Source organism: Petaurus breviceps, unplaced genomic scaffold (assembly GCF_028583685.1).
Source record: "Petaurus breviceps papuanus isolate PSGF00001 unplaced genomic scaffold, PetGlider_PUasm1.0 220, whole genome shotgun sequence".
NCBI lineage: Eukaryota > Metazoa > Chordata > Mammalia > Diprotodontia > Petauridae > Petaurus > Petaurus breviceps.
Genome location: NW_027185876.1, coordinates 21,586,438 through 21,602,771, shown reverse-complemented (window position 1 = coordinate 21,602,771; position 16,334 = coordinate 21,586,438).

The following is a 16,334-nucleotide window of genomic DNA, read 5'->3' as shown; positions in this document are numbered from 1 at the left end:
CCATGTCTGACTCCTCATGACCACATTTGAGTTTTCCTGGCAAAGATGCTAGAAAGGTTTGCCTTTCTCTTCTCCAGCTCATTTTATAGATGAGGAAACTGAGGCAAACAGGGTTAGATGACAGACACACAGCTAATAAGTGTCTGAAGTCAGATTCGAATTCAGGAAAATGAGACTTCTTGACTCCAGGCTTGGTCCTCTATCCACTGTGCCACCTAGCTGCCCCCAGAAATGGGACAGGACAGAGCAATCTGATCAAACTGATAATTACTACCAGAAGATATTGGAGCTTCTCAGATCTCACTGGCATGGTATCACTCTACTATGGCTGCCCATATTTCCTTCCTCCAGCTGGTTAGTTATACCCTGGGGAACAAGGAGTAATACCCTTCCTTTCTTTGCTCTATCACTTTTCATGGGAATTTCTTTGATTTCTAGTAGGAAAATTTATAAAAGCATCCCTAAACTGAGTCTACACAAAATGACATAAGCAAGTGAAGGCTCCATCCTAATGTAACCTATGACTCAATGCCCCAAGCTCTGGATCTAAGCAGACTTGTGTCAGCCTTGGGACAATCTGCTTCTGGCCTCATCATTCGACTGAAACTGCTCTCTCCTATTGCCAAACTCTTAGTTGCCAGACTTAATGACCTTTTGCCAGTCCTCATCCTTCTCGACCTCGCTGTACCACAGCCTATGACAATTCTGATTTCCCTCTCCTCCTGAGACATTGCTCTCTCACAGTTGCTGTCATAGGGAAAGGTAACAAGCATCAAGTGCCTACAATTTGCCAGGCACTGTGCTAAGTTATTATCTCTTTTGGTCCTCACAATAACCCTGGGATATGTGTTTATTTTCCCCACTTTTACAGGTGAGGAAGCCAAGGCATTCAGAAGTTAAATGGCTTACCTAGGGTCATACAACTACCTCTGAGGAAGGATTTGAACTCCAGTCTTCCTGACACCAGGCCCACTGTACCACCTAGAAACCGACAGGTTCAATTATCATCTCCATTATGATGTTGTTCAATGATTTTCCAGTTGTATCATGATGCTTCATTTGGGGTTTTCTTGGCAAAGATACTAGAGTGGTTTGCCATTTCCTTTTCCAGCTCATCTTACAGATGAAGAAACTGAGGCTGACAGGGTTAAGTGACTTGTCCACAGTCACACAACTAGTAAGTATCTAACACCATATTTGAAATCATGAAGATGAGTCTTCCTGACTCCAGGTCTGGCATTCTATTCACTGCACCACCTACCTGCTCTATAATGATTCCCAGGTCTACATATCTGGTCCTAGTCCCTCCCTTAAACTCCAGTCCCACACCATCCATTGCCTATCAGAAATCAACATCTCAAGTTCATCATGTCTAAAACATGTCAAAAAAAATCTCTCCTGTGAACTCGCCTATTACCGTCGAGGACATGACCATCCTCCCACTTGTCCATGCTGTCAACTTTGCCACCATTGTCCTTCCTTCAATGCCACCTTCTGCAGGAGAGATTTCCCAGTCCTCCCATTGACTAAGACCTTCCTTTCCGAATCCCCCTTCTCTATACTCTGTATATACCTCGTAGGTACCATATACCTACATGCACACACATACATGTATATACATGTGTGTGTACATGTGCACATACGATATTCATATAATATGTGTCTTATTTCTCCGCTGGAATATGTTTCTTGAGAGCAGTACTCTTCTTGTTTATTTGGGATTTTTTTTCAACACTCACTGCAGTGTCTGGTACAAAGAGATTAATTGATTGTTGATCAAAAATAATGTATTTATACATCAAGTTTACATAGTATTTATATTGCTTCATCGGTCAATTCATGTCAAAATTAGTCATCTAGATGGCTAGAAAGACTGCCTAGCTCAGAAGAAGGAAAAATTGTCCAACTATAGTTACACTGCTTCAATAGAGCTCAATTTCATTTTTAACAAAACTCTTTATTGTCTTAACGAATGGTAAAATCACCACTCATTTCTTCCCACTTTCAAAATATTTGGGTGCAGTCATGTACCCACAGGTTGGGAACCCACTTGTAAGAGCTTCCCAATCTGGATAAGAGCTCACATTCATCTGCTTCCATCTTCCATTAAAATCCAAGTCCATCTGAATCTCCAGGGATGTCTCTTCATCTGATTTAAAAGAAAGGAGAGAAAGGAAGCAAGACTGGTTGCATATTATTTAATCTGGAGAAATAAGAAAGTCAAGCAATGATCAATAAGCACCATGTTTTGAAGCAATTCTGTTGGAAGGTAACAAAAGCCCGAAGGCCCCACCTACCCCACCTACTAACTGTGTGACAATGGGTAATTTACTTAACCTGAGGTTCAATTTCTTCATCTTTCAAGTGGCAATAATCATACCTTGGAGAGTCTCCTAGGACTGTTTTGAGGAAGCTTCGCAAACTTTAAAGCATTATGTAAATGTCAGCTATTATTGTCATCGTCATAATTGTTATTATTATAAATGAGTGATTGTTATTACACCTCTCTAGACTTCCTTTCTCTCTATGTAAAATAAGATGAGTGACCTCCCAGACCAGTGTTTAGGGTCATACCTGAGCCAAGGGCCTTGATTTTGATACCCACCAGTATGCCATCTCTAAGATATCTTCTAATTTTAACATTCTACAATTCAATATCTTGATGTGTGGGGGGCGATCCTTGTTTAAATCCTCAGGATAGATTGAGGTCCCCTTAGACAAAATGAATGATAGAATGTGCCCATCTATTCAACAAGATATAATCGGAAACATCCTGAATTTGTAGACCTACCAATATGGTTCCTCTCCACCAGTTACTAGCTGTACAATCTTGGACAAATCACTCAATTTCTTTGAGCCTCTTGGGTTTAGGGTTACAAATTGTAAAACAGGAATAATATATGCCCTGACTACATCACAGGTAGTTTGAGCATCAAATTTGATCATGTATTTTAAGTGCTTTATAAGTTTAAGGACTATATGAATATAAGCTATTGTTAGTGTTATAGTATTCGATTCTAAGCAGCTAGGTGGTGCAGTGGATAGAGGACCAGGTCTAGAGTCAAGAAGACATGAATTCAAATCTGGCCTCAAACACTTACTACCTGTGTGATCCTGGGCAAGTTCCTCAACCCTGTTGGCTTCATTTTCCTCGTCTGCAAAATGAGCTGGAGAATGAAATGGCAAACCATTCCAGTATCTTGCCAAGAAAACCCCAAATGGGGTCACAGAGAGTCAGACACAACTGAAACAACTCAGCAACAGTAATAGCAACAACAGAAGCAGCATATTTTAATGGAAAAAGTCATAGAATTGGAGTCAAGAGGCTTTGTGACTACAATGACCAAATATCTTGACTTATATTAGCTTTAGTTTGTTCATTATAGTAGAATGAAGGGACTGGATTAAATGACCCCTAAGATGCCTTCCAGCTCTGGCTTTCTATTTGCTTAATTACATTTTTACAGCCAGCCTTGTGATAACACATTGGCTTATGGTGAGAGTCAAGCAAGAGCATGGATGTCAAAGATCATGAATGTAAAGAATTCTGCTAAGCTCAAACGTTATTCATGAGTATCTACTCATCATAATCAAAGTGTGCCTTTCACCTTTAAAACATCTCCTTAAATGGACCAGGAAATGGATGAGGGGGAGGTGAGGGAGAACAATGTGACATTTACCATAAAAATGGAAGAAAGTTGGGTGGGGAGAGAGAAGAGCCCGCCTCACTGCTGTTCCCCTTGATCTCACACACACACACACACACACACACACACACACACACACACACACACGCTGCATTCACTCACCTTGCCTCCACCCACACCTGTAAGCAAGAATTGCAAGTACATCCCCATTGAAAAGCAGAGACCATCTCTGAGCTGAGAAGGGAAGAGTGGGAGGAGCTGCTATCTGGGAGGTGGCATTTGGGGTGGGGGAGAAACCATGCAAGCCTCCAAATATAGAAGGAAAGGTCCAGAAGGGGCCACATAGTGAAGGAGAAAGTTTGTCGCTGTCATTTTGTTGTTGCTGCTGTTATTGTTTGCAGGAGTCATATAAAGATTTGAATTGTTCTCTCTTCAGGCTCAGCCTGTCCCTTTCCATTATCATAACTATTTTGCTGACATATAAAGCCCACAATAATATGGCCCCAATCTACCTTTGCAGATCTATTCTGCATTACTCCCTTCCACGAACAATACATTTCAACCAAGCTGGACTTATTGTTCCCTATATGTAACTGTCCATTTCCAGTCTCCCTGCCTTAGCTACCCCTGCCTAGAATTCATTTTGTCTTCACCTCTACTTCTCACAATCCCTAGTTTCTTTCAAGGTTCAGCTCAATTGCCACCTTCTACATGTGAGAAGTGTTTTCTGACTCTCCCCTCCTCCACCATTAATCCATCATCATCACTCACCATCACCATCATCATCACTGTCACTATCACCATCATCTTCATCATCAGCATCACCATCAAAATCCAATCACCACCTATCTTTTGCCATAGCCCTGATCTTGCTTTACTCCCACCATCTACCTTCTCTGTTCCTACTCACTTGCTACAGAACAGAGATGAGAGAAATCATACAACATGATACAAAGTGCCTAGTTGACAGATCCTTAACATATGTTGATTGAGTAGTGAATTGATAGATTCGCATAGATAGTAAACATGTAATAAATACTTATTGGTTGATTGATTGATTAGTAGTAGTCAGAATGATTGTATTTGAGTAGCAGAAAGTAAAACTGACTAGAAACAGGAAGTAACACTCAGCTGTCTCCTGAGCAGGAGTAATGCTGGCCTGTTTGAGGTTTGCATTTCCTCAAATAGGAAGGAGGCTTCTGGGGATGATGTATCAAAAGGAAAATGTGGTTAGAGCAAAATATAAATTAATGACATATAAGTGAGTCACTTACCAATACATATGGACAAGTGGAAGCAAGAGACATCAGAAGCCAGAGGGAAAAATCATCTAAGGGAACCATGCTTCAGGCAAAGATTGGACTTCAGAGTACTGAAGATGTGACTCAGGGATTCCATAATCCTAAAAAAATCATAACACACACCCCCTTGAAGTAGCAGAAAATCCCAAAGACTAGTCTGACTTTCCAGGAATACTATATATAATATTTCATTTGATCCACATAATTCATTGTTAGATGCTATTATATTCACTTTATAAATGAGGAAATAGTCATAGTTATGTTATATAGTATAGTATATATAGTGCAGACTATATATACTGTATTATATACTATGTATAACACACTCTATATTATAATATACTATATATTATATAATATACTACACATTATGCTAACATATGCTATATATTATAGCATAGTATCCATAGCATATTATATAAAACACTGCGTGCTATCTATATATGTATCCTATTTATTTATAGCATAAATATAATATGTACAACAAATGTTAGTTTAGTGGTGAATTGATAGACATAGTAGGCATGTAATAAATGCTTTTTGGTTGAGTGGTTGCTTATTCCCAAAGATGAGTCTGAGGAACAAAAAATAAAACTGACTAGAAACAGAAAATAATATCAAGCTATCTCATGGTTATGGATGAACAGGAATATGCTGGCCTGTTTGAGATTTACAATTCCTCAGACACATATAGTATGTGTGAATTATGTTTATTATATATGTGTGTATCTATATTATATATGCTTTATATAACATATGCTATATATTTTAGTATGTATATAGTATATACTATGAGCTATGTAATATATAATATAGTATACTACATGCTATATATTTTATGTGTGGTCTCTACTATGATCTATATAGCATTTAATGATATACTATATAGTATAGTATGGATACAAAGTAGTTTGGGGAAAGAGTAAGCTAGAATTAGGAGGAGTTGAGAAAGGCAACAGGTTTGAAAGGCAGTTGAATTGGGTCTTGATGGAAGTTAGCACAGAAGCAGAAAAGGAAGAGCTGTGAGAAGTGAACACTACCCATAAATGTAAAGGGTTACCTTCTGGAGGTAATTAATGGGCTTTTCTTCTCTGGAGCTCTCTAAGGAGAGGTTAGATGACTTGTTGGGCATGTCATAATGATGATTCCTTTAGGGATCTTGATTGGACTAGATGGCCACAGAAATGCAATTCTACAAAATGTGTCTGCCTATTATCTCATTAAGCAAAAAGATACTGTAAATAAGATTGGACAGTGAAAGTTTAACCTACTTCAGAGAATAAGATTTTGAAGTATGTTAATAGCATTATCTGCATACAAATGAGGTATATGATCATGGGAAAGTCACTTAAGCTCTTTCCTCAGTTTTATTTATACTAGTATATATGACAGAGATAATAATGCTACTAAAACCTAGCTAACAAGGCTGTTATCTGGTCTAAATTTTAAAAATAGGTGCATAACCTCCATTGTAAACTAAGTGCAAAAGAAATTTCAGCCATTATTGTAATTATTAATGTGTTGATTACAAAAAGCTCTAATCTCTTAATTGTATCAACCTGGCACATCTCGATTCGATTCAACAACATTGGGTTTATCTTTAGTTTTCTATGTTGTGTATTTAAAAGTAATGGCATAGATTTTCTTTTAAAATATTAGCTAATTCAGACCATTCATTCAGACTAGTTATACCTTCCTAATTACTCTGAAATAGTGAAATGATTCAGAATAATTGATTTATGAACTCTCGGGATTGGAAGGGAACTCAAAGACCATCTAATTTAACTTTTATCTGGATAAGCATCTCCTATGGTGCACCCCTAACAAGTGATCATTCACCTGCTGCCCATGATAACTGGCCAGATCTTTCAGTGATTCCTTTTCCCTTACTGAAAAATTGTTGGAGATTTGAGTTCTTTTATGATCCTAGTGAAATTAGTATAATTTTTTTAAAAGAGGTCTGGGTTCCCTGAGATTTTGAAAGCAAAGAAAGGCTTGGTTAAAAACCAGCACCTTTTAAATAACTAACTCTTGTCTGTGTGGACTCTGAATGGAAATCTAAGCCTTGCCCCTACTGCTTGTGCTGTTGGGTGACTAGGAGGTTTACCGAAGTGTAGTGGAAAGAGAAGCAGAGATGAAAGGCACTGGGAGTGTGAGTATATGTGGCTACTCCTCCACCCCCCTCCTCCTCTTGGTATTTCCCTTAGAGGGACTAGATTTCTCACCTTTTAAACTGAGACTTGGGGGCAGAGAAACATGACACAAGAGTGGAGCTCGAAAGTCAGTATGGGAGCATGGAAACGACATGAAGCTAGAAATAGAGAGACCACATTTGTACACACACACACATCTATATATGTATATATGGAGACACAAATACACATACATACACACAAGTTATACATATATGTGCACATATATATGTATAACATATATAATATGTACTGTATACATGATGCACTGTAGCAGCAAGCACCCCAGTGTTCCCCAGGGTGTCTACAACCACAGGTTCTTGGATATGCTTTGATAAAGGAAAGCAACTCAAAATGGGTTAACAAACTTACTTTAATCAGTCAAATATGTATCGTTTACCTAGTTCAGAGGAAAGAGGTCAGCACCCCGAACTTCAGAGTATACAGACAGAATTATCAAGTCAGAAACACATCAAGTAGACAGATTTCCAAACTGTCCAACCATTACATCCATACCAAACAACATCTGGGTTTCAAAGCCAGGGGGCTCTGGACAACGGCTTTCCAGAGTTTCATCAAATCACAGAACACTTCTCAAAGTGAGCCCCCAAAACAAAACCTCAAATCAGGGTTTATATACCCTTCTCCTGGCTCAGAGAATGTAACAACCTTATTGACTCACTGGCCAATCAAGAAGTATCTACTGAAAAACAAGCCTCCCACCCCAGGCTCCAGGTGCACTTTAGCCTAGGGGCAGGGAAGAGCTTTAAATTTACATTCCCATTACATGCACACATATAGTATATGCAATATACAGATATATCTATATGATATGGCTCTGCCACTAGCCATCAATTAACTATATGTCCTTGAGCAAGGTATTTCATTTCTCTGAACCTCAGTTTCCTCATCTGAAAAATGAGGGAGTTAAACTTTGTGACTCTTCAAGTCATTTCCAATTATCTACGTATCTAATTATCTACTGGATTCTAAACTATATGTGTGTCTGTATAAATAGTGTACATGCACACACACATAGTCTAAATTGCATTATCTACATTTTAGATGGGGAAGTGAAAGTCATAGAATTATAGTATATACTATACGCACACACTATAAACCATATATACTATATACTATAGTATATATAGCACATGTAATATATAAAAATATATACTATACTATATAGCATATTGTTAAATGCTATATAGCTCATAGTAGAGACTACATATATACTATAATGTATAGCATATACTATATTATATGACATGTAACATTAAGCATATATTTATGTACATAAATCATAGGATCATAGATTTAGACCCAGGGGTACATTAGAGGTCATTGAGTCCAACTTTCTCATTTTACAAACAAGTAAACTGAGACTGAATTTCCTCAAAATATTCTATGTATCAGAAGTAAAACTGTCTCCTCCATTAGCACATATGCCCTTTAAGGTCAGGTACTATTTAATTTTTGTATTTGAATTCCCAGTCCTTTGTATCACAGTATTTGGTACACAGTAGATGCATAATAAATGTCTACTGACTGATCAATTTATAATGTCCAACCATTGCTCCTAATTCTTCCCTGTGGGACCAAATAGAATAAAATATGGAATGGAGAAAAATATAAAATCTCTCTTCCACATGCTATCCCTTCAGATATTTGAATATAACTATTATATCTCCCCTGAGACTTCTCCAGGGTAAACATCTCTCATTCCTTTCATTGATTTTCAGACTCTATCTGACCTTGGGCAAGTCAATTCAACTCCTAGGGCCTTAGTTTCCTCATCAATAAAATAAGGGGTTAGACTAGATGCATTTGGGATCTTTTTCCAACTCAAAATGTATATTCTGTTCCCAGCCACAGAGGCTTCCATATTATTACAACCAGATACAAGAGAAGAAAAAGAACTGCTGAAGAAAGATCTGCTTAGGTCAGTCCCCTGGTAGTTAAAGTGCTGAGTATTTGAGTATTTAAGCACTTAAATGCCAGGCACTGTGCTGAGTGCTGGATATGCAAATACAAGTAAAATGACAGTCCTTGCCTTCAAGGAGCTTACGTTCTGATGGACAAAAACAAGGCACAAAAGGAAGGTAAAAAGTCAGATTTGGAAATGGCAAGGGAAGAGTAGGTGCCTGAGCAAGGGAATGGTACTGAAGTGCAGGAAGTCATAAGCAGAACCAGGAGAATAAAGGTTGACCAACTTGGGATCCTCCATAAAAAGGAAGGCCTTAGGAGGAACTCAACAATGAGAGAAGGACACCAGCATGATGAAGGGACGTTGCTGGACGAGAAGACCACAGGGAAGGATAAATGTTCCAAAGCTAAGAGGCCACAGTCATTGAGGGAAATCACGGGGCAAAACAGCAGCGGAGGCACGAGGGCAAAGACAAAAATGTCAGAAGTAGAGCCAGGAGGGGAATAATATTTTTAGGTCTAATATTGGAATGAAATGAGACACTCCTAGGTCATTCAAAAGTTAACCAAATATTTATTAATCTGTAGCATAGAAAATATAATAGCTTTTATTTATGTGGTACTTTAAGGTTTACAGAGAGTTTTATATACATTGTCATATTTAATCCTCATAACCCAGTGAAGAAGGTGTTATTATCATGCTCATTTGTTGCCCAGGGTCACACAACTGATAAGTATCTAAGACAGGATTTGAACTTGTCTTGCTGACTCCAACTCCTACACTCTATATACTTACTACCTTGTTGCCAAGATGCTTAACAAGCATAGGTCACTCTGTTCTAGGTGAGTCCCCCTTCATCACAACACTGAAACATGTCTGGTCAGTGGGACAGAGTATTTTGACTCCCATACAGCCTTGGAATATCAGCCAAGTCTGAAGGGCCCCAGCTCCTTGTGGAGTCTTTTTATACCTTTAAGTGACCAGGAACACACATAACTACCAGATCTAAGTCAATCAAATCTTGAGAACCATTTCAATCCCATTTAAGAAGGAAATGGTCTAACCTGCATGGGACAGGGTCCTAGGAAAAGTTAGTCTATCCTCAGTGGCAAGGGACTCTAGTAGCTAATATTTTTGCTACCATACTAAATGAGTTGTCAAGAGGGTATCCAGCTTCCATGTGTGGGCTTTTTTATTTATTTCCTGATAAGGTCTCTATCTGTTGGGTTCATTGAGAACAACAGGTTCAATTAATAAGATCTTGGCATCATAGGTCATGGTCTAAAAAGGACATTGAAGGTCATTGAATTCAACCCCCTCATTTTATAGATAAGGAAACTGAGGGCAAGGAAAGTGAAGTTATTTGCCCAAAATGGTGCAGGCAGTAGGCATCAGGCTGGATTTGAATGCCCCAGGTTCACCACTATGACACCATGCAGCACTAAAGGAAAAGGAGCAAAGAGTGGTAATTGATCCCAGTTAAAAGGAAGACTTTGGGAACATAGTGATTTGATCTTTTCTTGTTACATATCCAGGACAGGATGGTGTTCTCCATTACTCACTAGTCCTCAGGGACAAGTATTCCATCACAAATATCACCACTATGATAGCTGGCAGCCACCTGCCTCTTTGTTCACTGTTCCAGGGACAAGAATGGAATCTGCAACCGACTGCCAACCCCCGGCTTCATACCATGACAGAGTCTCACTAAGTCAGGGTCAAGGCGAACAGCATTAAGGACAGTTGGATTGAACACAAACACGGATAATGCCAAGAGTGTACCTGTATAGAAAGGGAAACTGATCAGTCCTGGGGTCTGAGCATGCAACCTTCTTTTAATACCAAAGAGCAGAACACAGAATGTCTCTTAACCTTACTGTCAATAAAAAAAACTGTTTAGCTTAAGAAGAAAAAACCCTTAACACATACAACAAATCTGCTCAGACCAAAGTGTGACAAGAAATTAATGTGACCAGGTAGTTCTCTGCTTTCAGTGACTTTGAAATCCATTGACAAGCTTGTTTACACAAGCACAGACCCACCTGTTTGCCAACGCCTTTCAACAGGTGTTTCAGAATAGTTGACTTGTACTGTATGTTCCTTCTTTTGACAGCAACAATGTGGAAAGCCTATACCAGTCAGAGCCAACAGGGAGGGATATCCGGCATTAAATTGTAAAATGAGAGGAGAAACTAGAGTGGAGTGGCTGGCACTTTGTATCAGAGCAAAGAATTTAGAGGGTGCTGAATTTAAAAAGCACTGGCGGTCCCTTAAGCAGCACAGAAACAGCAGGGCTTAGTAATTATCAAGAATGGTTAGCTAAAATAAGAAACTATCAGATGAGGGTACTCTATGGGAGAGTACCTCCCCCAACCCACTCCACCCTACTCACCTTATTCTTATTCAAACTTCCCAAGAATGGCCTCATTCCTATATCCCAGGATCTCTCTCTCCTCACCACCTTCCTACTCCAAGTCACCCTCAAGTGAGGGCCAGCCTTGTATCACTTGCCCTTGGAACAAAAAAAAAGTAACTATAAAGAACTATAGAGTTACAATCCTCTATCATTTGCTTATGTTCCCTTTGGCAAGGGAAGAAAAGGATTAATGGTGGGAGGAATCCTTCTGTCAAATTCCCAAACAGCAAATGGACCTTTGCAGATATAGGGAGTACTATCTACTAATAGTTAGTTATATAGTGATCAGAAATTCATGGAGAATGAGGAAAAGAGTTTTAGGATCAGGCAATGACAAATCTCTTCATTTTAAAAGGGGAGTGGAGTAGATTGATAGAGTTTGCAAACCTTGGTTGAGTAACCTTGAAATCAAATCCTGGAAAAATTCTAGAACACATCAATGGGATAGTTAATGAACGCTTTAAAAAAAATACTGGTCATTATGTGCCAGGATGACTTTTTAAAAGACAGGACATGTCACTGCAACCTTATTTCCTTCTTTGACAGGGTTACTATACTGAGAGAATATAGGGGTATATAGACATGATAACCCTAGGTTTCATCAAACATTTAATAAGTTTCTCATGTCATCCTGATGAGGAGATTTAGGTCAGATGATAACATAATTATATGAATTAAAGGCTGGATCCAAATGAGTGATGTGCCCAATGAGGACCCAGAAAGAGTTATAATAGGGAAATGCTCAGAAATCTGTCCTGGTCCCTAAACCATTCACCATTTTAATTAGTGATTGATTAATTCATCTACCCAAACAGCCCTCTGAAATAGCTACTATTGTTATCCCCACTTTATGGGGAGAAAACATAGCTTTAAAGAAGTGAAACAGGTACCTTTCTAATAAAGCATCTAAATTAGGATTTTAACACGTATTCTCCTGATGCCAAGCTCACTATGATGAATGACAGAGGCAGGATCCAAAAAGATCACAGAATGCTAGAATAATGAGCCACATGTGATAAGGTGATGGTGGTGGTGGTAAAGACGATGGGAGCTAGCATTTATATAGCACTTTAATTTAAGATTTATAAAACACTATCTCATTTTAGCCTCACAATACTCCTGGGAAGCAGGTGCTATTATTATCCTCATTTTACAGTTGAGGAAACTGAGTCAAATAGAGGTTAAGTGTTGATGCAATAAATCTCTTATGGTATATTGTCTGGGGAGTGAAAGGGAACATCAAGCTGTCTTGGATAAGGAGATCTTGGGTGAGCTGAACTTGGGGTTAGGTGACTGCTGACAACAGATCTTTACTAAGTGTATGTATATGCATATATCCTTTGTCTATAATTTGCCTCATTTTTGAAACACTTAAACTATTCAACAGAGCACTATGTACATAACAGTTGCTCAATAAATAACTGGAAAATTGAGCTGAAATGATTGTAAGTACTTTAGAAGAAAGCCCCATCATCCAGCCAGCAAGACCACCAAAACCACAAGAGGGATCTTACATAATGAAATTAAAACAAGCCCCTAGAAATAACCCATTAAAGAGATGTCCTAATTAGGCATTTATAGATGCTGTGAATAGAATCATAGACCTGAAGAGTCAGGAAGACTTGAGTTCAAATCACTCCAGACACTTACTACTTACTATCTGCATGCCCTTGGTTAAGTCATTTCACCTCTGTCTGCCTTAGTTTCCTTCATCTGCACAATAGGGATGATGATAGTAATAGCTCCCACCTCCCAGGGTTGGTGTGAGTCAAAGGAGATTTTATGTGTTAAGTGCTTTCCAAACATACATATGTCTATATGTGTCAGTGCATATGTGTATGTTTATACATACACATACATCTGTGTATGTTTATACATACACATACATCTGTGTATATATTTATGTATATATAAATGCTAGTTATAATTATTACTTGTGGGGATATCAGGAACATTGTTGAGGAAAATTCTGCAGCACACGGAAAATTGAATTAAATAAACTTTGAGATAAGTGTTACTATTATTATCATTGCTGCAATTCTCTAATATTGTCAGTCAATAGGCAAGCATTTCATTAAGTACCTACTTTGTGTCAAATACTGTGTTAAGTGCTGAGAATAGAAAGACAAAAATGAAACACATGCAGCCTTCAAGGAATTTATATTCTGTTGGGAGAGACAAACAGGTACATAAATAAAGATATATAGTTATAGATATATTATGTACATATGTATATAAATAAAAACAGGCTTAGAGTGGGGATAGAAACTGTAATATATCTATGGGTGGAAGAATTAAGCAGGGTTTGGCTTTTAAGTGAAAGTATTTAAAAAAAAAAAAAACTCTTTGATTCTGAGGTTGAATCTGACCCATCAGGCTATGAATCCTTTTCATGCACAGGGGCAAATGCTTTCACAATTCTCGTAACATTGAAACCAAAGAAAAGAGAGTATAAAGAATAAAATATCATTTACCCCCATCACAGGGGTCAGATAGATAAAAGAACAAAAGCTTGCTGATCTAATAGGTCATCTCCATCTCTTTTGACCTATGCCTCTGTTTCTTACTAACCAAGTAAGGAGAAAAATGTGAACTTTCATTAGTCATGGAAATGCCTTTAGTTGTAATGAGGCTAGTAGCCCAGAGGCATCTGAACCACAAAGGAACAAGTGGGCTTAAGCTCCTGAGGTTGATTTTTTAATCTTAAAGATGAATAGCCCCTCAAATTCTCTAGCACTTTAGTCAGGGATCCTTAGAAATAAGTACAGCACCTAATGTGACATGAATTCAGTTCACCTCCAATAACAATAGCCAACATTTATATAGGGCTTTGGGATTTTCAAAGTGCTTTATAAACATAATTTCATTTGATCTTCACAGCAAACCTGGGAGATAAGTACTATCATTATCCCCATTTTACAGAGGAAACTGAGACAGGTTAAGTGTCTTGTCCAAGGTCCCACAGTTAATGTCGGAGGAAGACTTTGAACTTCTGATCCAACAATCTATCCACTGCCACCTAGATGTCTAGAAAAACAATATCAAAAGCACTGGGCATCAGGATGGAAGAACCACAACTGAGGAAAGCATTCATAGGGTACTTTCAAAACCTTTTTCCTCACAAAAATTCTTCGAGGTATACAATGTAGCTATTAGTTAACCCATTTTATAGATGAGGAAACTGAGATTTAGATAGGCTGAGTAATTTTAACAAGGTCACTAGTCTAATCAATGACTAGTGATTCATATCTGATGAATTCATATTGACCTGATGGGTCAGATTCATATCAGACTCATATCCAGTTGATTAAAATTCTAGTAATGATTCCTTTAAGTTCCAGGATATGTAACTGGAGAATATTCTCCATGAATAGTCTCCCCCCCCCATCTTTCAAGCCGTGTGCCACAGGAAAAAAATGTATCTTCAATATGTTTTTTCCTCACGTGAGCTTATTTCTTTTCTTATTTCCTCATCTTTTCCTCTTCCCCTACCTTTTCATTCCTTTACTTTTTCCTTTCTTCTTTCTTGCCTTCCCTTCTTCCTTCTTTCTTGCCTACCCACCTTCACTTCTTTCCTTCTCTTTCCTCTATTCTTTCCCCTTTCTCCTGCCTTAGTCATTATGGTTATTGATTTCTACTTTCCTCTCTATTTTTCTCAATGACTCAAAAAATACTATGTGAACTGCTAATCAGAACACAAAAACAAAACGAAAACATCCCGTACCCTCAAGGGCTTACATTCTAATGGGAGTGGGAAGTGTATTGGGAGTAGGCAGGAGGGTAGGACAAGGCAGCTTTTATGAAGCACTCTGGTGGGCATAGTACAAGTTACAGGGTGATTAGAACAAAGGAGTAAGCTAGGCAATGTACTAGTATTTCAAGAAAGAGAAGGCATTAAGCTTGGGTAATCTATGAATACTTAGTGGGCGCAGTGGCACATGAGCTAAGCTTTGACGGAAGTCAGAGATAAGGAAAGTATATATTCTAGGTATGGGGAATAGCTTGTCCAAATATTATGGTTTCCATCTCTATCCCCTCCTGTTTTTCCTCAGACTGACTCAGTTCCAGTTTGTCAATGTCCTTCCTAAAATGCTGTGGCCAGAAACCTAGTTTTTGGCCACTCTCACCCAGCAAGAACAACAGAGATCTTCCATTCTTCTCTGAGGAGTAAGAGAGATGACAACAGCAAGAAGACAAGAAAAGTTACTGACGCTGCCAGCTCCCTGTATTATAGCAACAATCCATCTCAGAAAGGGAATAATTAAAGTCCTCGTATATGAAAAGACATTTCACTATATAAATGCATTCATGCATGGATTCATAGGATCCCACGAAAGGGATTTGGAAGGTCAGTTAGTCCAATCCACTCACTTTACAGATTAGGAAACTGAGTCCCAGAGAGAGGAGTTTAGTCAGTCACCAAGCATTTAGTATTTATTATGTGCCTAGTGCTAGAGATAAAAAAGAAAAACGGAAACATAGTCCCTGTTCCCAGGGAGCAGACATTCTAATGAAGGAGAAAACATGAAAATAACTATGTACATATGACATATAGATATAGATGCATACTGTAAATGAAAGGTAATATGAGAGAAGGCATTAGTAAAGGAGGGAGAGGGTGAAGGGAGGGCAAGAAGGGATTATTTTTGCCTTCATGTTTCTCCAGACACACTGTGGGCCCCACCCAAACACAAAAAGGCCACAAGGTGAGTCTGGAACTGGTTTGCTGAAACTGGTGGTTGCCTCAGACTCCTACCACTACAGCTAATCCCTGTCCTAGCCATGCTTTGGTTCACTTCCTGGTCATCTGCTCTCCAACCTCATCATCTGCCCTCCTGATACCTCCCACTT